This window comes from Fukomys damarensis, unplaced genomic scaffold (assembly GCF_012274545.1).
Source record: "Fukomys damarensis isolate Sample0158 unplaced genomic scaffold, DMR_v1.0_HiC HiC_scaffold_39, whole genome shotgun sequence".
NCBI classification, from domain to species: domain Eukaryota; kingdom Metazoa; phylum Chordata; class Mammalia; order Rodentia; family Bathyergidae; genus Fukomys; species Fukomys damarensis.
Window position 1 is genome coordinate 81926547 of NW_022900951.1, and position 24209 is coordinate 81950755.

The 24209-nt window shown below is 36.3% G+C and overlaps 1 protein-coding gene and 1 pseudogene across 1 annotated transcript in view; both read left to right on the forward strand.

The window, feature by feature from the left end:
• Window positions 1–24209, forward strand: part of Il1rapl2 (interleukin 1 receptor accessory protein like 2) — a 1183927-nt gene that overhangs the window by 956188 nt on the left and 203530 nt on the right. The gene's annotated exons all lie outside the window — the stretch shown is intronic.
• The window catches only part of LOC117284729, a 6495-nt pseudogene continuing 1895 nt past the window's right edge, over window positions 19610–24209 (forward strand).

Consider the following 24209-nt stretch of genomic DNA (forward strand, 5'->3'; position numbering starts at 1 on the left):
AAAAAAAAAAAAAAAAAAAAAAGGTGGAGTGGGGGAGAAGGGTAAAAAGGAACTGAGATATGTTAGAAACATGTACCAATTCCCCACAATGAATGTAATCAGTATGTATAATAAAAAAAATTTTAAATGTGTGTCAAAGCTTTGTACACCATACTAAGGCATTTAAACTTCATTTTGGGGGTGGTAGAATATTATGAAATGTATATACAAAGTCAGATGAGTAATAAGACAGAAGTAAAAAATAAATGCTATGAAAAAATTGCTCAGGAATAAATTAATTGTTGTGGCAGAAAAATCAGGAAGGTTTGGTGGACAGACGATATTTGAGGTGGACTTTCAAAGTTAAGCCAGATTTCTTCATGTAGAGATAAAGGGAATAAGTACAAAAGTACATTATCCTTGAGTAAAAGGATGCTATCCAGGAAAGTTTGTAGAATGAGACATGTGGCATGCTTAGTGAAAAGTAAATCTGGAAACAGTAATTAGAACAGATTGGCGAGGTCATGAATGCTGAGCTGTAACATGGACCAAATAGGAAAATAAAGTGATAAATTTTTAAATTTTCCTTTATGCTTTCTCCTAAAGTTTCTCTTGAGTCAGTATCCTCTTTCATTTCTCACTTCCTTTTCCCTAGTTTTTAGCATTTTTCACCTCTTGCCTTGACAATTCAAATTATCTCTTATTTTTTCCTTTTTCCTCTTTTCTCTGACCTTGTCTTCCACCCACTTAATATTTCTAAAGCAGTATTCTGATTATACCATGTCCTTCTTCAAAATTCTTCAGTCATTTTGCCTACTGGACAAAATCCAAAATCTATAAGGAGGGCACTTCAAGATCCTCAACTTCACACAAAGGGTAGGCTTCTTATAACAGTTATAGATATATTCATTAATTGGGAAGAAAAATCTTTTCAGATTTTTAGAAGAATTTCCAAAATTGATCTCTTTAAATACTGCCATTTTATAAAAGCATAGAACAACAAATCCTTATGAAAATGTTTATAAGGAAATGCCCTGACAGCATGTTTCCTCTAAACCCTATGTAAATGGCAGACTCACCTACAAAATTCAAAAAAATCAATGAACCCCTAAGTGTTGAGTACATACTATTGTATACAGCCCAACTCTGTAAGACATAGGAGAAAAGAAATACAATTGTATAAAATATTCACTGAGAAACAGTACATTATATAGGTTGGAAAAAATATTTGAATTATTGCTTTGAATTGAAGAAACCTAAGAGAACACTTCTGATATTTTCCTATACCTCACATATTGTTCTTCTCTTCCAAAGATATCAGATTGGATCTGTAAAAATACACTGAATGTGAGATGTGCTGATTTATTGACAAGTTATTTTCTAAATGGCATCAAAGCTCATATTATTTAGAAGGCTGGCTAAGGGTCTAAAGTTTCCTATATGGTCAGCCTGAGATATTTGAAAGCAAAGACCACAGAGATTGAATACCTACTTTAATTTAAGTGGAGAATGGGAGATTAAGTCTTACAACTGTGATCCATTTTGAGTGAATTTTTGTGCCTATTATGGCACCCTAATCTAATCTCAATTGCCTCAATTTCTTTGTTTCTTGTGCTTTGAATATCTTATCTTAGAAAGAAAATCCTAGCCATTTGTAGAAATCCAGAGGCATTTCTTATACATTTTTCCAATAGTTGCACATCTTAAACTTAAATCCTTAATCCATTTCTAGTTGATTCTTGTAACCAGTGAGATATAGCGATCTAACTTCACACTTTAGCATGTTGAAACCCCATATGACAAGCATAATTTATTAATATGTAATGTCTATCTCTAATATGTATTCTTAATACCTTTGTTAAAATCAACTGAATGTCAATGTGTGAGTTTACTACTAGGCTCCCTGTTCTTTTCCATTGGTCTGTGTACCTGTTATTATGCCTATAATGCTGTTCTGGTTGTTATATCTTTGTAGTATATAGTGAAGTCAGTGTGATATCTCATGCTTTGTTATTTTTGCAGATGTCTGGTGATTTGGGGATTGTCTATGGTTTCATAAGAACTTTAGAAATTTTTTCCAGTTCTGTGAAGAAAGTCATTGATTATTTGATAGTGATTATACTGAATCTATATATTTCTTTTGGTAGTATGGACATTCAGCAATATCTGTATATAAATTAATTGCCTCAATATTTTCTTCTCATAATATAATAAAACACAGAATGTTGATACTGTGTCGTGAGGTCTTCCTAAAGCTATATTCTTGAAGATGTGCAACGACATTTGGAATTGGTTTATAGGAGAAGCTTATGAGACTTTGGAGGAGAAGGCTAGCGAAAGCCTAAACTGTTGCTAAGTGGAGCTTAACACGTAATTCTGGTGGTGACTCATAAGACCAGAAATGTGGGTAGTAAAGAGAATGCTGATGAGATTTCAGATGGGAATGAGGACTCTATTGTTTGAAGAAAAGGCTATTCTGGTTCCATCACGGAAAAGTTATTGGTTGAATTTAATTTATGTCCTAGGAATCTTGAGATGCTGAGGTAATGAAATAGTTCATTTGGTAGAGGAAATTTATGGGTAGCAAGTTATTTAGGTTACAACATGGGCATCTTTTGATTTTGAAGCCAATTTTTAGAGTGAATCGGGAGAAAAAATATCAGAGTAGAGAATTTGAAAAGTTCAAACCTGGCTGGAAAAGAAGTATGAGGTGTGGTCAAGATATTCAGTGATTGCTTAGAATAAAAACAAAGTATTTCAGTAAAAGGTTGCAACTTCATTGCAATCTTAAAAGATAAAAGTAAAAGATACAGTGTCACAAATCCTCCTCAAATTATTAGCCCTTCATCAAGCACATTTATTTCATGGTTTTTGCCACTTTCTGAATCAGTTCTGGAAGTCCTCTTTCTTGACCATCCTTAATTGCACTGTTATTGCTGCCTCAGTGCCCTGAATTGATTCAAAATGTTTACCTTTCATTTTTTAATTAGGGGAGGAAGGATAAGTTGCATGGTACCAGATCCAATAAATAAGATGGATGAAAAAATTGTAGTATTTTTATAAACCTGAGTTTCCATTGGATTGCACTTGGCTGTAACATTCATCAATTTTTTTTTATCACACCTTGTAAAGACTCACATAAAAGTTGACTTCCAGAACTTCTTTAGAAAGTGGCAAGAATGGTGAGATAAGTGGGATAGTATTTGAGGGAGATTAATGTTAATGTTTCTTTTACTGCAATGTTTAAAAAAAAATCTAAATATTCACCCTATATTTTGATCACAACATGTACAGGTGTGGCCATGGAGGGTCAGGTTGATAAAGAGAATAATGGTACTAAAAAGAAACCAACTATATTTTGTTTATGTTCAGGGCATCTCAGAAATCTGCAGGACTACCACACCCATCCAAAGCTGAATGTGTAGTCATAGCATTTCTTTCATAGGCTTTATAGGGGCAGAGTCATTTCAGAAAAGAGCCTCAGAGAGCCCTCCAAAGTCAGTACCACTTCAAGCTTTGGTCTTTATATTCACCCAGTGAAATACTCTGGCTGATGCAGACATGGTTCAGATATGCCTAGGTGTAGTTCATGCCCACCACAGACGTTGGCATCATATATAAGGGGCTGGCTTTTGGGGCATCCAAAATTCAAGAGCTATGTGCTCAGTATGGCTTCAAAAAAGATATTAAAGTAAAGCCTGGGAATCCTGTCAGTGTTCCCTGGGGTTTTAGTCTCTATAAGCAGACCTTTATGGGGAAGTTGTAGTACAGCTCTGGGAATGAAGCTGCAATGTAGACCTAAGAAAGATAGAAATGGGGCAACATGCAATACTTACTAAGGAAAATGCAGGTACTATGCAGAGCCAAGCCAAAAGAGAATTCACATGGGCTGCAACCAAAACTTGATAGTGGCAAAGCTTTCCTGGCTCTTCAGAGACAACACCCTACAACAGTATGCTCTGGGTGCACATAGTGCTTTACTATTATGTTTCAGTCTTGTTTGTCTAATCTTTCCTTTCTGTTTTTCTGTTCTTCCTATTTGTAACAGGAATAGTACTCTATGTATGTCCCAACATCAAAACTTGGAAGTACATAATTTGTATTTTGACTTGTGCAGAAGCTCCCAGACTTATGGTTTGATTTAAAATGTCCCCCAAAATTCTGGATTCAAAGGTGAGATTTCTCAAAAGTGATTGGATCGTGAGGTGCTGTACCTGTCAGTCAATCAACCCCTTAATGAGTTCATCACTGAATATATTGTTAGGACTTAGGATCTGGTTGGTTTCGGGTAAAAAAGCCAAACACCAAGGCTAGGCCAGAACCACTATAGGCCTTTATTGTAAGGACCATCTGCTGGGCTATCTCTGATGACAGAGAGAGCAATATGGCTAACAGCGAGCTTCTTTTATAGGACTGGGGTGTGGCTTAAAGGACCTAGGGTGGAGTTAAGTGAGGTAGTATTAAGGGATTGGAAGAGCCTGTGACATTACTAGGAGGGGATTGTGGCATCACTGGTTACTGGGAGGTTGCAAGTATCTGGTTACTTTTTGGTGGGAAAAGAGGCATAGGAAAAAGGCTGTCCTTTGGTAGGTGGGAGAAGCCATCATTTTAGGTGAGATGCAGGGAATTATGGGAAGGTGAGTAACAGCCCTCTTAAGGCGAGGGTAATCTAACAGTTGGAAAATGTGAGTTACTGAAGGCATGACCTTGAAGTATATACATTTGTCCCCATCTTTTCACTTCTCTCTTTTACTACTTATTCACTGCCATGGATTGAGCAGCATTTCTCTACTCGGCCCTTGTAGCATGCCATTTTTGTCTTTAAGGAAATCAACCATGGACTGAATCGTATGAAAGTTATAGGTATCACATATTTTGTCCTAGCAATGGGAAAGTGACTAATGCAAACAGTTGCCTTGAGTTTAACTTGTGTCTCAGGAAAACTTTGGTCTTAGACTTTTGACAGATGCAAGAACATTTAAAACATTAGGGCTCTCTCATTTGAAATGAATGTGTCTTATATTGTTAGATGAGCATGAACTTTTGGGAGCCAACAGTAGAAAGCTATGATTTGAATGAGTGTTTCTCAGTACTCCATTGATAAAGGCTTATTGCCCTTGGTGACAGTGTTTAGAGGTTCTGAAACCTTTAGGAGGTAGGGCTTAGTTGGATATCCTTAAGCCCTTGGGAGCATGCCCTTGAAGCATATTTTGGGACACCAGTATGTCAGTCTCTGTGCCTCCCAGGTCTTGTGCGCAGTTTGCTGTTACACACTCTCCACTACTGCCATCTGGTAACCCAAAGTTTTACGGCCACCTAAAGCTGACGGGAACCTATAGAACCAGAAACTAAACAGGTATTTTCTTTATATAAGTTTTTTTTAGCTATCTGATTGTAGTAATAGAAAAGCTAACCTTACATCAGGGAAAGGCAAATCAAAGCTCCAGGGATTAAATGCTTATTATCAAAATGACAAAAGATAACAAGTGTGTGTGAGGATGTGGAGGAAATGGTACTCTTGCATGTTGTTTTTGATAATGTAAATTAGTGCAGCCATTATGGAAAACAGTATGGAACCCATAAGAAGGATCAGTGAGAGTGAAGCCACATGTGCCATAGAAACCCAAGAACAGAAACATGAAACATTTATTGAGGAAATCCATAGGTAGTGAGCTGAGCCAGCCCAAGGAGAGAGACTTTTTATAGCTGAGAGTCTATGATCCCTTATAAAAATCAGAGAAGTTAAATACTTCCAGCACACAATGACACAGGGTAAACTTTCCCATTTCAAAAGATAGGAATAGTAGAATAGAAATTAGACCGATGCAAGACTGAACACTAGCTGGTAAAGCAATAAATCCTGTAGTTCTGTATCTAGCATCCAAGGCAAGTTGTAGTGATGTCAGTTCCAAAAGGCCTGGGCAGCCTTGCCCCTCTGGCTTTGCAGGTTGTACCTCACATGGTCTCTCTCCATGAATGCCATGAACTGTCACCAATTTTGAGCAGTAGCCAGGACCCTTGCATACATAGCTACAGTGGCCTCTGAGCACCAGTATATGAGAACGTGGGGATATACTTCCCTAGATAGTACTGGATGAGCAGCATCCAGCCCCATGGACTCTCTTCTCAAATGAAAGATTTAAAAATTTTCACCCGTGTGTCTGCAATAGATTGGGTCTTGCGGATTTCTAAGATGCTCTCAAGGCATCCTTCTTCTTGTGCCTGTATAAAACATTTGACTCTTTTATAGTGTTAATCTTTCCAGAAACCATACTCTACTTTGCAAACACTTCTTTTCTGATGAAACATCAAACTTTTCACATGTTGAAATTTGATCCTGATTCTAAATGTAGATCTGATTAAATGCAGTCAGAAGTAATCATGCCACAGCCTGAATGTTGAGCTGCCTTGAAATTTCCTCCAGCATATTAATTAGTCTGCTACCCTTAATTTCAGGAACACTAAAAACCTAGTACATAGGCCACACTTAGAGAAATTTTCTACCAAAGGTTAACACACATGACCTCTAGTCCGGTGGCCAGTGGAGTCCTTGTTATAAATTGAAACCTTCTGAATATGGCCTTTACTGTCCATATTCCTATCGGCATTCAAGTCTGCTAACTTCTGACAAAAATCAGACAGCTAGTGCTGCTCTCAACATGTTAGGCCTTCTCACCCAGCATAAGAAAGAAATGGAAATAATGAATGCCCAACAGAGGAAAGAAATGGAATCCATAAAACAGATTCAAACATATTCAGGAGATTAAAAACTATCAAAATTGTATACAACAGAATAAAAGAATGCAAAGATAGAATCTCAGATATAGAAGATAGGTTAGCAGTCAGTGACCATGAAAAGAGAGGTCTCTTAAAAACAGTAAGGGATCATGAGAAATCAATCCAACAACTCCTAGATGGTGCAAAGAAGAATAACATAAGACTGACAGGAATCCATGAAGTATAGGAGAAAATACAAACAACTTAAATAGCTGTTCATAGAATTAATGACAGAAAACTTCCCAAACAAAAGGGAAGAATTAGACATACAGATAAGTGAGGCATATAGGACTCCAGCTAGCCATGATCAAAACAAATCTACACCTAGACATATTAATCAAGATCCCAGAAACTCACCAGAAGAACAAAATACTACAAGCAGTGAGAGAAAAGAAACAAATTACACACAAAGGAAAGCCCATCAGAATCACAGCAGACTTTTCAACACAAACCCTCAGGTCAAGGAGAACCTGGAGTGAGGTATTTTAAGTCCTAAAAGAAAACAACCTCCAGCCTAGACTGATGTATCCTACAAAACCCTCTTTCAAAATGGATGGGGAAATAAGATACTTCCATGACAAAGAACACCTGAGAAACTTCATGAACACCAAATCAGCACTACAAGGAATTCTAAAAAATATCCTAGAAAAAGACAATGAAGGTCACAATAACCATGAGGCCCAACAGACCAAATCAAATAGGCAAGGCAAGAAATTAAAAGGAGAGGGGGGAAAAAGTAAGAAGAACAACAAAAGTACAATAACATGACAATAATAAGTCAGTACATATCAGTTATAATCATCAATGTCAATGACCTCAATTCACCAATCAAGAGAAAAGTTTGGGCAGAATGGATTAAAAAGCAAAATCCAACAATATGTTGTATACAAGAAACATACCTAGTGCAAAAAGAAGCCCATAGATTGAAAGTGAAAGGATGGAAAACAATTCTCCACACTACAGGAGCCCAGAAAAAAGCAGGGATAGCAATCTTTTTTGCAGACAAAGTAAACTTCAAACCAAAACTGATTAAAAGAGACAAAGAAGGCCACTATATCCTTGTAAAGGGAACAATTCAAGAGAAAGAGATCACAATCATAAACATATTTGCACCAAATATTAATGCCCCCAACTATATAATACAAATATTAAGTAACATGAAAAGCCAAATAAGCCCTAATACAATTGTAGTGGGGGATCTAAATACCCCACTATCACAAATAGACAGATCATCTAGGCAGAAAATCAGCAACAAAATACTAGAACTCAACCAAGATTTTGAATGCATGGACTTAAAAGATGTCTATAGAGTGTTCCAACCCACAATATCAGAATATACATTCTGTTCAGCTGCACATAGGTCATTCTCCAAGATAGACCACATACTAGCTCAAAGAACAGGTCTGAATAAATGCAAAAGAATCGAAGTTGTCCCCTGTATATTATCAGATCATAGTGCAATCAAGCTGGAGATCAATAGCATAAGAAACCGTAGGAACTTCACCCACACATGGAAATTGAACAACACTTTCCTGAACAATCAATGGATCACAGAGGAAATTAAAGAATAAATCAGACAGTTTTTACAAATAAATGATAATGCCAATACAACATATAGGAATCTATGGGACACATTGAAAGCATTTCTACATGGAAAATTCTATGACGAATGACGAAACTTAGACTCCTAGAAAAACAAGAGCAAGAAAAACCCAAAGCTCGAACAAGAGAGGAAATTATAAAGATTAGAGAAGAAATCAATGCAATGGAAACCAAGAAAATGATACAAAAAAATTAAAAAATAGAAGAGTTGGTTTTTTTGAAAGAACAAATAAAATACCTGATTCAAAAATGTGCATCTGAAATGAACAGACATTTCTCAGACAAAAAAGTAAAAGCAGCAAGTAAATATATGAAAAAATGTTCCACATCAGTGGCCATTCTAGAGATGCAGATGAAAACAACACTGAGATTCCAGCTCACCCCACAAAGAATGGCTGCTATCAAGAAATCACACAATAACAAATGTTTGTGGGACTGTGGGGAGAAAGGAACTCTTCTCCATTGTTGGCGGGAGTGCAGACTGGTGCAATCACTATGGAAATAAATATGGAGATACCTCAAAGAGCTCGGACTAGATGTTCCATTTGACCCAGCCATCCCTCTGCTGGGTATCTTTCCAAAAGAATTAATAGAATCATATCACAGGGATATATGCACACCTATGTTTATAGTGGCATAGTTTGTAATAGCTAAAACTTGGAAACAGCTCATGTGCCCATCAAGTTGGAAAGTGTATAAAGAAGATGTGGTTTTTCTATAAAATGAAATATTACTCAGCCATAAAGAATGAGAAATTAAATTCATTCATAGGAAAGTGGATACATATCGAGGATATACTCCTAAGTGAAATAAATAAGACACACGTGTAAATACCAAATAGTTTCTCTGGTGTGAATAAACTATAATAGTAATAAGATCCTAATGATATAATGGACAATGTGAAATAGGAAGAAAGGGGCTAATGGTGTAGGGAACGTGGGAAGGGTAGGGGAAAGCTAATAAGGGAAAAGAAAAAAAATATGAGAAAATGAAAAAATGGAAATGAAGTGTTTGTAAAGAGGGAGGGGAGGAGGGGTGAAGCGCGGGCAGGGCCAAGGGGAAAAAATGAGAACCAAGACCTGTCATGTAAAGGTACAAGATCCCAATGATGAATTTAACTGTACTGTATACCTTAAATGTACCAATAAACTCAATGAAGAAAAGCAAAAACAACAGAAAAAAACCATGTTAGGCCTTCTCTAACCTGCATCTCTTGATCTTTTCAACCCCTCTTGCAAACTGTTTCCAAAGGCTTTTAAACAACTTACTATATTTCTTCTAAAGTGAGATTCATAGGGCTTATTTTCAGAGGATGTCTTATTTTTCTCATGTAAACAGTCTATATTTATGTGCAACAATCTTCACTTATTCATATACAAAATCTACATTTATTCTGATACATTCATCTCATCTTTTGGAACATTATTGTAACTCTCTAAACCCCAAATTCTGGCCTGAATTTCTTGTGACTCTGTTTCTTGTATAAATGTTGGCTTCAGTCTCTTGTATGCAGAATTTAGAGCACTCTGTAAATGAGCACTTCTTGTCCACATGATCTGTTCGTAGCACATTGGCAACACAGTTGTCAGTGATTTTTTTTTTCTATAAATTCTTCACCGAAGGCAGGAGCTCTTGCAGGCTAGTCTTCACAAAGTTTCCATTAAGTCAAGTGTTAATTGAGGACTTACATGCAGGAATGTCAACAAAATGAATCACAGGAATAATGGTCCACACAAAAGCTATAAAACATTGCTGGCACAAAATTCATAAAATGTTCCTTTATTTCATATGAGTACATTTAGCATGTCCATTATATATTGCAATACACAATGTATTTAGTTATAATGATTCATATTAGACCAAGCATTTCCATTAGTTATTAAGTGCACACATTATTTGTGTATTGCATCTATACTCTGACTGGTCATTCTGCAGTAAGTCTGGAATTCATCTGTTTACCTAGACACCTCTCATCCAAAGGCATTCACTTAGGTATTTACAAATAATTTATGTTATCATTTATTTCAAATAATAACATCAATAATATTATTTATTTATATATTAATATTGTTTTATATTCAATACATCTGGACATATTAAGTGCAACCATTCTAACTGGGGCCTATTTTGGGGTAGGCGTTATACTAAACACATTCTGAATAATCATGGAATCGCTTATTTTCTGGGTAGGTCTTATTCTGGGGGAAATAAGCAATGACTGTACTCCTGGTACTAATTTTCTGAATTCGTTAGCTTCCTTTTCACTGGAATAGAATACCTGACATCCACAACTCAATGGAGAAGTGGTTCCAGATTCAGTGGAGTCGGTCCATGGTTGGCTGGCTCCAAGGCAAAAACAGAATTGCAAAGTGGCATGGTGGAGAAAACTTGTTCAATTCATATTGATCAAGAAACAGACAGGGTGAAGGGAGGGCAGGGACAAGGGGAATAAATGAGAACCAAGACCTGTCATGTAAAGGTGCAAGATCCCAATAATGAATGTAACTGTACTGTCTACCTAAAACGTAGCAATAAATTCAATTTAAAAAAAAGAAAAAGAGAAAGAAAGAGAGTAGAGGAATATATGACAAGAATAAAGCCTTCCTGACCACACATTTGATAACCCATCTCTTCCAATCAGGCCTTACCTCTGAACAGCTGAGTCAGGTATGTACTCATCAGTGCACTATTTCACTGATGAGTATATTGCCTACTATGTCTCAATCAACTTTCAAAAGCGCCACATTTTGAAGGGCATAATACATCTAAATCATGATGGAGCACCTTGCTTTTCCAAAGATATTTGCGGAATGTACATTGAATGCTATGATTAACATAGTATTTTTGATTCATTCCTTCACTCATTCGTCATTCATGTATTTTGTTAAGAATCTAATATGTTTCCTCTTTTGATACAATGTTTCTTCACATTTTTCACACATCCTCACAGAGCTTCATATTTCGTTAATAAAATTACATTTCGTTATATTTAGTTGTTAAAACAGACATACAGAAAAAGCAATAGCATTACAATTTGATCACTGAAATCAAAAGATGAAGGAGGGAAAATAAGAAAGTCAGCCCTAGGGTTCCTGTTGTTTGAAGAAATTTATAGAGTTCTGTAATGCAAATAATATTTGGTGCCTACTAGTATATCTACAGAATAAGCACATAAATGGATAGATGCAGTCAGAAGGAGGAATCTTCATGAATTGTGGTATATCTTGGAGAACATACTGAAAACTTGGAGTTTAGAACCTTCCCTTTGATGGAGGAGAAACTTAAGTTGTGTTACAAATATATCCCATGAGTAATTGAATTCATGTTTATTGAAGGTCTAGTTATCTCTAGTTACAAACTGCATTTTTCATATGTCTATGAATTTTTCAAATGATTTGGAGACTAACATCTAATATAATGAACTAAATTATCCTTTCTCCACTTCTATTTCTGAAATATATTATCATTGATTATTGTCAGTGTAGTTGAACATATGGTCTTAAAATTGCTCTAAATGATTTTATACATTTTCTGTTTTATTATTATCCATCTGATACTTTGAATGAAGCAGCATATGGCAGTTAATTTTCTTCTTTAGTCCCCCGTGCACAATGTTAAAGCAATTCAAAGAAGCCCACATATTTCAGTTGTCTTTTATGGGTGAATTATATCTCTTACAGTCTGTAAGTAGAGACACTGTACAGGCCATAAGAAAGATTTCAGTTTAAATTTTTTTTGCTTGCTAGGAAGGATTTAGTGAATGTATTTAAAAATTATTTGAGCTTTCATTAAATGTTTAAATGGTTATTTATGTCATATGCCATACATCTAAAAATTAATAAATATCATCTATAGTGTATTTTAATACAAATGGACTTGATAGTCACTTGAAATTACATTTAAGTATTTGAAAAATGCATTCATTATAATCATTGGTTCTTGATAGTGAAAGGATCATATAAGGTCATTGAGTAAATCCCTCTGCCTCTTGCTGAAAGAACTTCTACAGCATCCTCGGATTTACCTAGCTATGCTATCTAATCAATCTCTCCACATATAGTGGCTTTAAATAACCAGCATATTAGTGCTTATTGTTCTACGGGTCAACAATTTGGGCAAAGCTTAGCAAGACAGTTTTCCTTGTTTTAGCTGGGATCACTCTTGTGACTAGTTTTTGGTATTGTTATTATATAGTAATGATATAATTGTGGCCTTGCTTGTATGTCAGGTGCTTAGCACTATCTACTAACTATATCTATGAATATAGTAGCTTCATAGTACTGCATATTTGATGTTGGCTCATTTCTCCCCATATAGTTTCTCATTTTCAAGAACATTATTCCAAACTCCAAATGGTAGGATACTGTTTCAATAATGGACAAGTTTTATTGTGCCTGTAATATAGAAGTATCTATTTTTGTCACATTTGCTAACATTTCATTGCTAAAGCAAATTGCATGACCAACCTTATCTTCAAAGGGGGAAAATATATTTTATATCTTGATGTGAGAGGTAGAAAAGTCACTGTGCATTTAAGAATAGAAAAAATTCTGTACATTAAATTATTTCTCAAACTTTTTTATTGTGGCCCATTTTGACCTGAGCATCTCCAAAAGAAATAAATTTTATACTCTCTAAGATGACATCTTTCCTCATAGTTCATATACAAACTATTCATTTGTGGTAGTTTTTCATGCAGGTATAGAGCTACCAATATAGGTGACAGTAAGCAAGCTCATAGTATCTTAAGTACCAAATAGCTTAGGAAGACATAATGAATACAACAAATGTGACTTTTATTGTTATGACTTTTGATTTATTATAGGAAGACAGGCAAGAAATAAAAAAAATCTTTTAATATTATGTATTCCTTGAAGAAGTAAGGGAACTTTGAGAGAATATAACAGAAGTACCCAAACTAGTCTGGAAGAGCACATCAAGGAAAGCTTATTTGAAGAAGTGGCATAAGGATTAGACATGTAAAGAGTAAGGAAAAGAGCATATTGGAGAAGTATCTAGCAGACCAATTATCTAAACCCTTGTGTAGATCTTTTACTTTATTTCTTTGAGTCACAGAGAAGTTAAGAGTATAGGTAGACTCTGAAGTAAGAAGGTCATCTACGAATCTATACTCTACTACTAATTGTATGACTATGGCCTGTTTCATCATCTGTAAAATAAAGATAATTAAAATAGTTACTCCATCGATTGTTAGTGAATTTAGTAGAATAATTTATGTAAAGAATTTAACAAGTCTCTAGCAAATTGTAAATAAATGGTAATATCTTGTCAACAATTTTATGTCCCTGCACTATTTTGTGTCATTCTTTTTCTACTATATATTTAAACATATGGACTTATCCTGGTTTCCTCTTTCATGATCAGCAATGATTTGAATTTGTTGTTAAAAAGATTATCCAAAAATCCATCCTGAGTCTTTGATTCTGTGATAAAAGATAAACTCAACTGGTTTTCATTCTTTCTTGGTATGGATAAAATGCAGTTAATATACTATCTTACAAACTTCAGCATGAAATAACATATTATTTATTTTCTGATGTGCAAGTATGTGTTTGTGTGTGTTTATTATTGAGTTATAGTCACTGAATTAATAACAATGGCTGAAGTCTTTTTCTCTGCAATTTTCTTTCACAGCAAGCATTGGTATTTTTTAATTACCTAAACTCTTATCTGTCACTGTTCTTAAAAAAAGTAAGTTGTTAAACTAATAGAAGCCATTAACTTTCTTCTAATGCAATATGTTCCCGCATCACTTCTCTTTTACAGTGGACAGCAAATGTGATTCCCAGAGCAACCTTAAAAGAAGGGCTTGTTGGATCAGTAAGGAGGGTTATGAACAGACAGCCTCCTACTGCCTCTTTTGGGATTTGTCTCAGCTATGGAAAGATGTTTTTCCCGTATTAATACCACTCCAGTGACTAACATCAGTGGGGATGTACAAGCCCCACTGTCTGATGCCATCATTCGACATGCTGATGAACCACACTTATTTCAGAGCTCTCTGTGTGATTGGCCTACATGACAGTTTTGCTAAACTTTCCTCATTGTGCTCCCTCTTTTTCACAGGTGGTGATCCCTAATAAACATCCTGCATGCCAAGCTCCGTATCAGTGTCTACTATAGAAAATCCAGCCTGTATCATCTCTTGACATTTGAAGTGTACATTTATTTGTGAAACTTAACCTAGAATCTGGTTCTATCTTGGGCTCCAGTCACTCTAGCCAATTTCATTATTACATCTATCTTTATATGCTCAGATTGCTTCTCTAGATGCTCAGACCTGTGTATGCTCCCGCTAGGTTACAATGTCTGTGAAACTTTTCTGATTAGTAATAAGACATCTTTCTATATTAGGAATGATTTCTGAGTCTGAGAATGGAACTCTTATATAAAACAAGGTTTTTACATTGCATTATAGTTCCAGAAGATAATACCTGAAAACCCTGAAATTATCATTAAAGAGGGACAGCCAGGGGGATAGGTAGTTGTTAGAAAAATGGGCAGATGATTCAGTGGGATCTGTCTTTCTGAGTGTTTTCCACTACAGTTAGCACAGTCATTGTGAAGTCTTTTGTGTCTCGTGTTCTTTACTGTCACTTGCATCTCTGAGTATAATTTTTCTCAGTGCCACTTAGGGTTCTGACTCAATGAGCTTTGTAAATTTCTATAAACATCTCCTGACACAGAAAAAATGGATAGAATTGAGCACTAAAGCTATATTCCATTGTCTATGTCCGAAAAATATTCAGATAAATTATGAAGTAAATCTTTCTTTCCTATACAATTCATTTCACTATCTTTATTATTATTTAAGCACTATTCATATAATCCTTGTTTCTTACCCTGGACTCATTGGTATGTTCCTTTTATTTTTGTTGTAAGTATAGTCTTTCAAACTGAAAATAGCTGATGTCTCTAACATTAATAGTGAAAAAGTGCTCCCATGGCTGCTTGTTTTTTGTTTTCCAAAATGCGATGTATTTTAGAGAATCAGAGATTTTTAAAATGCAGGGTGGTCCTAGGGTATACTAAGTGACAAAGATTCTGAGTAGTATTTTCCTTGGGACAGAAACTCTGGGAGGGTATACCCCAAAGTGGTTATCTCTCCATACTAGAATTAAACAATTTTTCTTTTGTTTTACAGTATTCTATATATTAAAATTATATCACTTTTGTAACAATTCTCTGCTAAAAGAAAGAAACACTGTGCATTCTAGTGAACTCTCACACTATCCCTTCACACACACACACATACATACATACATATGCACATATATGACTGGCCCTACTTAGTATACTTTGCACATTTAAGAACTAGAGTGAAGACAGGTGAAATGGAGACATGTGCTGTCCATGTTCTTACAGTGAATAGCAGCAAGGCTGGACTCCATTTTTTTTACCCCGACACCCAACCTAATGCTCTTTCTACGCCCTCATGCTAGTTTTAAAGAGCAATTGAGAAAATGCCTTAAAGAGTATTGTACTCAAAATTTCAAGCTTTGATTTGACTCTGAAATGCTTATCTTTAGGGTTATTCTAAAAACATTACTTATGCTAATGGAATGAAAGACTATGCATTTTACAAAAGAAAAATTCGTACCCAGTCTTCACAGACACCTCATTCTTTTACAATGAAAATAAAAGAGTTCTTTCACTTTAAAATTCAGCCTTTCTCGATAAGACCAGTTTCACTAAACTCGCGATTTCTCTCACCTCTGGCCATTTTAGTGAAACAACACCCCTCAAACAGCAGACCTAAAAGTAAATTACTCAATAGCTAAGAAAAATTCTGCTTCCATTCACTTACAAAATATTGGTAAGGAATAGAAAGCAGAATGTTTAGTAAATGTTAAATAAGCAATAATTTAGCTCTATAAAGTTTATAGAACTGCTGAGCTGCAAATAAAAATGACCACAATGCAACAAGGAAGTGACAACAGTTATAAATTCCCTTCTCTTTAATTGTTTGGCTCACGTTCCCCTAATATGCAATGAAAAATATAATCTCTCCTGAGCTAAAGATTGGGGGAATGGTGAAAAGAATTTTCTTTAAAAAAAGACCTTCGATTCTCTGCACTTATTGTTCCCATACATTTATTATTATGAATTTCAGAAGTTAGCTGTTTGTTTGCCCTCAGCAAACCATCACTAGATGAAGGAGAATGTCATAAGTTTGCATCTGGAAGTCCCCTCAAAGTTTCATGAGCTCAAAAATAGGATTTTAGGAAGATGATTGTACTATGGGTGCATAATACTCATCAGTTTATACCTAAATGTTACCTGGGAGGTGAAGCCTTGCTGGAGAAGGTGGGTTAGTGGGGACTTGACCCAGACTATAGTTCCTTCACTCCTCTGTTGATCTCTCTACTTCCTAATGCCATGAGCTGCTTATTCTCTGCCACGCCCTTCTGCCATGCTACCCTGCCTTGGAGACAGCTAACTGAGAAATGAAACCTATACAAACTGTGAGCCAAAATAAACATTTCCTCCTTTAAATTATAGGTGTCAGCAGCAGGATGACTAAGACAGGTAGTGAGTTAATTACAGTTTTGCTCTAATTCTAATGCTTAACATACTGCCTAACTCATAGTAGGCGCTTACTAAATATGTCAATTATTATTCTTAAACCTGTGACAAGCATTTCTTGGTAACCAATCCTACACACATTTCTCCCACTAATGCTATGCTTTGTGGCAGAGACAGTTTAATTAGTTTAATTGCTCACTGAACTCAGTTCCCTTAACTGGAATACATTCTCAAATTTCCCTTAAATATCGATCTGGCCATATGACTGAATTTCTGGTAAGTGGAATATAAATGAAAATAATGCAAACCACTTTGAGGAGTATCCTATAAAAATATTCTGTACAATCCTATCTTCTTTTTCTTCCTCCATCTACTGATTAGAAGTTGAAAGCAGAGGTAACCTCAGGAACCTTATGTTGGAGGTGGGTCTCTAACTGTGTGAGAAATATATTTACATGGTGTTAAGCCATTGGTGATTCTTGGTTTGACTGCTGCTGCAGCCAGAGTTGCTCTAACAAATACATATCTATAATAATTTCATTATATTATTGTACTTGTTCCATGTCTTAAATATTTAAACTATTGGTCACATCATTTGTGGTAATGATATTCAATTTAAAATTTATAAAAATAAAACTTTTCTCTTTAACAATAAGCCCCTCATTCAAGGATACTCATCAACCTGAGACCATCATCATCTTGAATACAAATTTCATACTTGGTGAAACTTGGCTTCTATATCTTTTTACATCTCCACCTCATGACATGTTACCCAAAGTTCCTTCATATTTCAGGGCCTATTCATATTTGTGTAATCTGTGTCTCATTCCTTCAGAGCCCTGCTCTACATCAGATATCCTATCTTTAAATAATCCTGAAACTCTCCCCAGGACACTTTTAATTGTATAATGTTTATTCTCTCTAAAAGCGTTTACATTTTAACCAAGGATTTTAAAGAAATGATGCATTCTGAGGGCAAAGAACCCTTGTTATGCTTCTTGTTGCTTTAAATTTTTCTCATTCATTTTCAGCAGCGGTGGTTATCTTGATATGGCATTTTTATTTACACAGCATTTATCAACTTTCTAAAATTTGTGTTTGGTATCTTCAGTCAAATTTAGAACTCTTTCAGACAATATTTCTTTGCATGATTTGTCTGCCTCTCCCCTTCCTGGAAATACATATATTAGATTCCTGGACATTGATTTACATGTCACTGATGATTTGTTTAATTTTTTCAGATTATTCCTTGATATAGTTCAGTTGTGCTATATTTATTGCTTGAAGTTATGATAGTCTTTTTAACTTAATGTTCATCTTTTTTCTCTTCTTGTAGAATATTTACATTTATTTTGAGGCTATCAGTGAGCTCTATACATATTTAGTTTTTAATGTTTTCTTATTTCTATCTTCATTATCTTTATGTTTTCCTTTAAATTATTGATCCTAGTTATAACAGCTCTTTTACAGTCTTTATATGATCATTATATCTTCTTTATCTATCATTTCTATCTATTTCACCTGGCTGAGTTTTTCCTAGTTATGCACACATTTTATTTCTTAGGGTAGACTCTTCTGCATTCACTACTTATTACTGGGTACTCGATGAGGCCTTCCCACTATGCATGATCAAAATTCAAAATTTTTCCAAGCCTGTGTGAGCTGCAGCAATTGCTCAATTTATAGTTCTCTCATAATTCATCTTTGGCCACTCTTGTAGTTTAATCCATAGGGTATGCAGTTTAATATTATGACAAAGATTCAGCAGGCTACTGTACATTTTGGTAAAACTCTCTCATATTAGTTCCATCTTCTCTAATGCTCTACCTTGCAAATCACTCCATCTCCAGCCTCTTCAAACTTTAACCCCCGTCTCTTCAAATTAGTGAAGCTGCCTTGTTTAGTGTGGATTCTCCCCACTCTACTCTGAAATTCAAAAATGATGTTAGGCAGAAAGCTTGAATAGCTATCAATATTATCTTGTTTATTTCCTCTGTCTCAGAGATCAAAGTCCCGTCAAAGTGTAAACCACTATTTCATGTCTTTTACCTACTTCCCTGGTTGTATATAGTGAGAGATTAAGTCCAGGACTATTTATTCCTTCATGACTAGAAACAAAAGTTCCAAGATACTCTTTCAGGAGCTGCCTGTCACACCTCAGAGGAATTTTCACGTACCTCTTCACAAAATGTGAAGAATATATGCCCTTGGAAGTTCCTGTTTAATCAGAGGAAGTATAGATAAATTCTACGTGTCCTACCCAGCAATATCTTGTTTTTACATAATCTTTTCCCTGCTTACTCCTCAAATAAGTATATGGAGTTGTCCTTCTTGAGTGAGTAAATATTTGTGAGATTTTTTTTATATGAAAAGTCATTGGGATTTCTACATGGAGAACAAGATCTTTTATTCCTCTTTAAAGAACATACCTCAATCTTTTGTGAACTAGAAACACAAGTTTTGTTTTATTGATTTCTCATTTTCATTATGAACTTTTAACAGTCAATGATGAATAAAATTATTTGAACTTCATAGGCCTTTGCAAAGAACTGATCAAACAGGCCAAGATTGTGTTATTCAGTATTCCTTTCTTTGAAGCCAGAAGCTACAGAAGAAGGAGTCTTCACAGCTGGTGCTGCAGTAGCAACAGAGATGACCTGGGGATAGAGCTGGAGAAAGCTGGGGAGCATGCCATCTTGCGAGGATGCCTGGAGATCAAATGGATCCTGTTGGAAGCCATTTGGATTCAGACTTCTCTCAGCAAGATGCTCTTTGCCTGAAAATTAAAGATTCTTGGCCTGAAAGCTAAGTTTTAGAATGTGATTCTGGTTCTCGCTTTAGTATGTTTTCTTGACACCTTCCAAATCTACTGACACACAAAGAAAACCTTGTGTTGAATGTTGTTTCCAATCCTGTACAAACAGCTGCAGAAGAACAAGGAGATAATAATAGTGAGTTCATTGAACATTTGAAAGAATTCGAGGCTGCAGTCTCTGAGCATTCTTCTCATTTGTATACATGTAGTTCTATCAGTCAGATCATTGAACTGTTACCTCAGCTAAACAAGACAAACAGGATTCTGAAAATGTCACTGAAACCTGTTCCTGCTGTGGGAGAGGAGAAGGAAGAAGAGCCAGAAGAGAAGGAGAAAGAGGAAGTGGTTGAAGATACTGCATATGATCCACACGCCCTTGGTGCTAAAGATTCTGCCTTATCACAGCTGGGGTCCTGCTTTGGGCTTTGGGGTCCTTCAACTCTCCCAGAGTCACAATGTTGAAGAACATATTATGCCATATGAAGCAGGCAAAGAATACAATTAATAACCACCAACTCTGGCTATTCCAGGATATCTGATGTGGGTGCAGATACTGAAATTAAGCCTGGAGAATAGTTCAGTGAACATATTCCTATGGCAGGAGAGCACAGCAATGACATTTCTGTGACATCACAGCTCAGTAAAGTTGTATGCGTTGTATGAGAGTAAAGTCCAACATATGCAAGGGCTTCTAGTACCAAAGTATCTCTTGCTGTTATGGAAGCAAAAGAGCAAATGTCTGCTCAAGAATTTTTGGAAGGTGGATTACATATTCAGAAATCACCAGAGCCTGAGATTTTGTCAACTCAGGAATACTTGTTCCATGAAGGCAATAAAACAGCTTCTAATGGATGTTCTACTTCTTTAAGAGAGGAAGTTGGGGCAGGGGGTGTTCTCGGACTTCCTTACCTGTTATGCCTCTGAACCTCCTACAGCTCTGTGTTCAGAGGTCCCTTACTCAAGAGTCTTTCCACGAATTCTTCAGATCTAGCTGTTCCTTCCCCATATGGTTGCCAATCTACCCCTTTCTCATTCCTAGCAGTCTCACAGAGCAAGAAGGGAGAAAAGATGAGCCAGTGGATATGTCAATGTGATCTGAGGAGAATCCTTTCACACACAAAAAAACTCTAAGTTGACAAACTAATGCAAAAAGAAAATACATCTCTCCCACCTGAGTGCACTATATCACGATATCTCCAAAGATTCAAAATCAGTGTCTCAGAGCACACAGTTCTTTACCCCTGGATCCCTTCCTATCCTATATCAGTCTGAGTTTTCACATGACATTTTTATTCCATCATCAAGTTTGGAAGAATGATCAAATGATGGGAAGAAAGGTGAAGATTTGGATAATTCATATTTGACTCTTGAGTATTCTAAGATTTTGAATATTGAACCAAAAAATTCTACTGAGGATTTCAGGCTGTGTTTGACAGGGGATTCTTACAAATTGATACTTTCTGAAAATTAATATAGTCAGTCCCCAAAGATGGAAATCATGAGTTCTCACAGGATTGATGAAAATGAAGAAAACACAAAAAGAGTATACTGAACCCTTGTCTTTAGTTCTCAATTTTCAACTTGTTCCTGATGAAAATGATAATATCCTGATGAATCTATCCTTCAATGACTAAGTAGAAATGAGTTAGAATGATGGTAAAACAAAAAGAGATGACACAGAGAACAGGGATCACATTAGTATTTTAGGCACTGGTTGCAAAGGCAGAGAAGAAACTCTAGCAAAAGACATTTGTTTTTACCTCATATGTGATTCATGGAGTGACACAGTTCTTTCTCCAGTTACTCAAACTGAGAAACTTTCTAGTGTCTTAGATCAGGAGGAAGCTATGGAAGTTACAGAGCACCACCCAAAGGAAGGACCTTCAGAGTCTGACGTAGGAGAAATCCCTGAGACGCCTTGTGAAAGTCATGGGGAGGATCCCAAAGAAGAAAATATGGAGCATGTTCCATTGCACATTTCTCTGATTGAAACTCAGTCTCAAGAGTTGTATGTTCAAAAGGAAACTCTCAAACAAGAATGCCCAGAAGCTATAGAAGTTGAAATCAGTCTGAATAGTACTGATTTCCCAAAAAACTGCCAATACTTGATTCAGATTGAGAACATAAGGATAGGGTAGCTTGGGAGGAACCAACTGCAGAGGATTCAAGTGTTGTCATTATAGATATAAAGAAGCTGTTCCCTAGAGATGATATTTCTTGCCAATTTCTGGAGGGAGTGGAGAAATGCTCAGATTCCCAGTTCTTGGAAGATGTTGCTACAGAAATAGAACAATGTAATGAGAATAGATTAGATCCCCAAGAAGAGATGAATATAAAATATGAGGGAGATATGAAATAATTGACTACAGAAAAGGAAACTATAAAGGAAGACTCTGCACAGCCTCCCTTGGCTTAAGTGAAACAGGTGAACTACCCAGATCTGACCAGGAGATGCAGCAGCCTCAACTTCAAGTGAAAACAGATAATTAATTAACAGAAGACTCCAAAATGGCTAATACCTCACATAGCTTCTGTAAAAGTTCTAGTAAAACCACATTTCATTTAGCTTTGGCTAAAGAATGTTATATTATCCCACCATTGACTGGTGCAACCCCAACTTGTGATGTTCACCTAAAATTAGAGCCATCAGGGACAAGGGAAAAAAATGAGAACCAAGATCTGTCATGTAAAGGTACAAGATCCCAATGATGAATGTAACTGTACTGTATACCTAAAATGTACCAATAAACTCAACGAGAGAAAAATAAATAAATAAAATTAGAGCCAGAAAGACATATCTAGTACCCTTATTGGCATTAGTAACTATCCAGAAAGGACCATAGCAACCAGCATTGTCATATCTGAAAGTGTGGTAGAAACCAACAGTGCCATACTTAGAAATGAAAGGGGATTTTGAGGCTGCTCCAGAATTGAATGAGAAATTGTGTGTAAAAATGAAACTAGTTGGTACTGAAATGGAGGCAAATGAAGAGTCTTTGCAATTAATCCTGAAACTGGTGAAAGAAAATATAATCCCACTGTTGTTGCTGAGGTCATTGCCAGTCCCCAAAGATTTGTGTCTGTGCTTAGCTGCCTCTGTGAAGGCTGATAAGATGAAGTTTGAGGTAAGAATCTTCCCTCTGCCTCCAGTAGGGGGAACTTGCTTCATTTTTCAAGTACTCGAGAAGAAAGAAATATTGGAGGGTGACCAAAGGATTAGGCAAAATTCTAATCCAGAAAAGGGCAATCCGCCCTCAAGGAGAAACAATTCAGACAACTGTACAGGAAAGCCAGAAAGAAGAATGAGATGGCAATCAGGAGACTCTTAATAGGGCCTTGATTGGAAAGCCTACTCAAAATGACACAGGAATCCAAACCATGGAACTTTTCCTCTGGGTTTCAGAAACTTGGCAGCAACCTAGTCTGTCAAGAATGTATGTGAGTAGAGCATCAGTACAGTGGACCAGAACTCTGGAAAGCAAGATGCCATGCTGCAGACTGAGAGAGGCAGTGGTTAAAAACCAAAACTTATCAAGCTGGGCATGGTGGCGCACGTCTGTAAGCCCAGCACTAGGGAGGCTAAGGCAGGAGGATCGCTGTGAGTTTGAGACCAGCCTGGGCTTGCAACACAGTGAGTTCCAAGTCAGTCTCAACTACATAGTAAGACCCTGTATTAAAACAACAAAAACAACAACAACAGCAAAAACTTATTAGTGCTCCTGGGGATGATATAGAGTCACTCTGAAGCCAAGGAGAAGAATTTGATATGCTTGAGCCTCCACATAGCCATATTTTGAATCAGAACATGAGAACAATCCATGAACAAACTCAAGAATACAATTGTAGAGTGTCAGGAGTGTTAAATTCAAGTGATCTGGGGATATCAGCTCCTTCTCTTTCAAGGCATTGAGCTTTCAGTGAAGTGAGAGAAGTCTTTTTCTTGGCCTTGCACAGCAGTGGTAACTCAGGGAGAGGATCCCGACCACTTAAGGGGGAAACCAGTGGGATAGAACCCAAAGATTTTGCTTTACCCAGCTCCTGAGTGGGCCCAGGAAAACTGAGTCCTTCAAAAGGCATCTATATGTTGCCAGATGACAAATCCTTCACCTGAATTTTGCCCCATATGCTAGTCACTACCAGAATAGCAGATACGGTTGCTAGTGCTTTTATTGTAGTCTCTCTTCTGATACCTTTCTAGGCCACTGCTAGCTCCTCTGATGGCTTAGATGTTGCCTCTTCAGAGAACAGCTGTCTAGGGCTCTGTATTATAGCCACACAGTAATCCAATGGCTATTTATTGCTCTGGAAAAAAATCATAGAAAATGTTGGAGCTTGAAAGGATGAATTGCTTTTTTTTTGGTACAGGGATTGAACTCAAGTCCTTATGCTTGCGAAACTGGCAGCGCAACATCTGAGCTAAATCCCTGGTCCTGAATTGTTTTTTGATTATGGACATGACTGTGATGTGGAGAGCACAGATTCTCTGTGT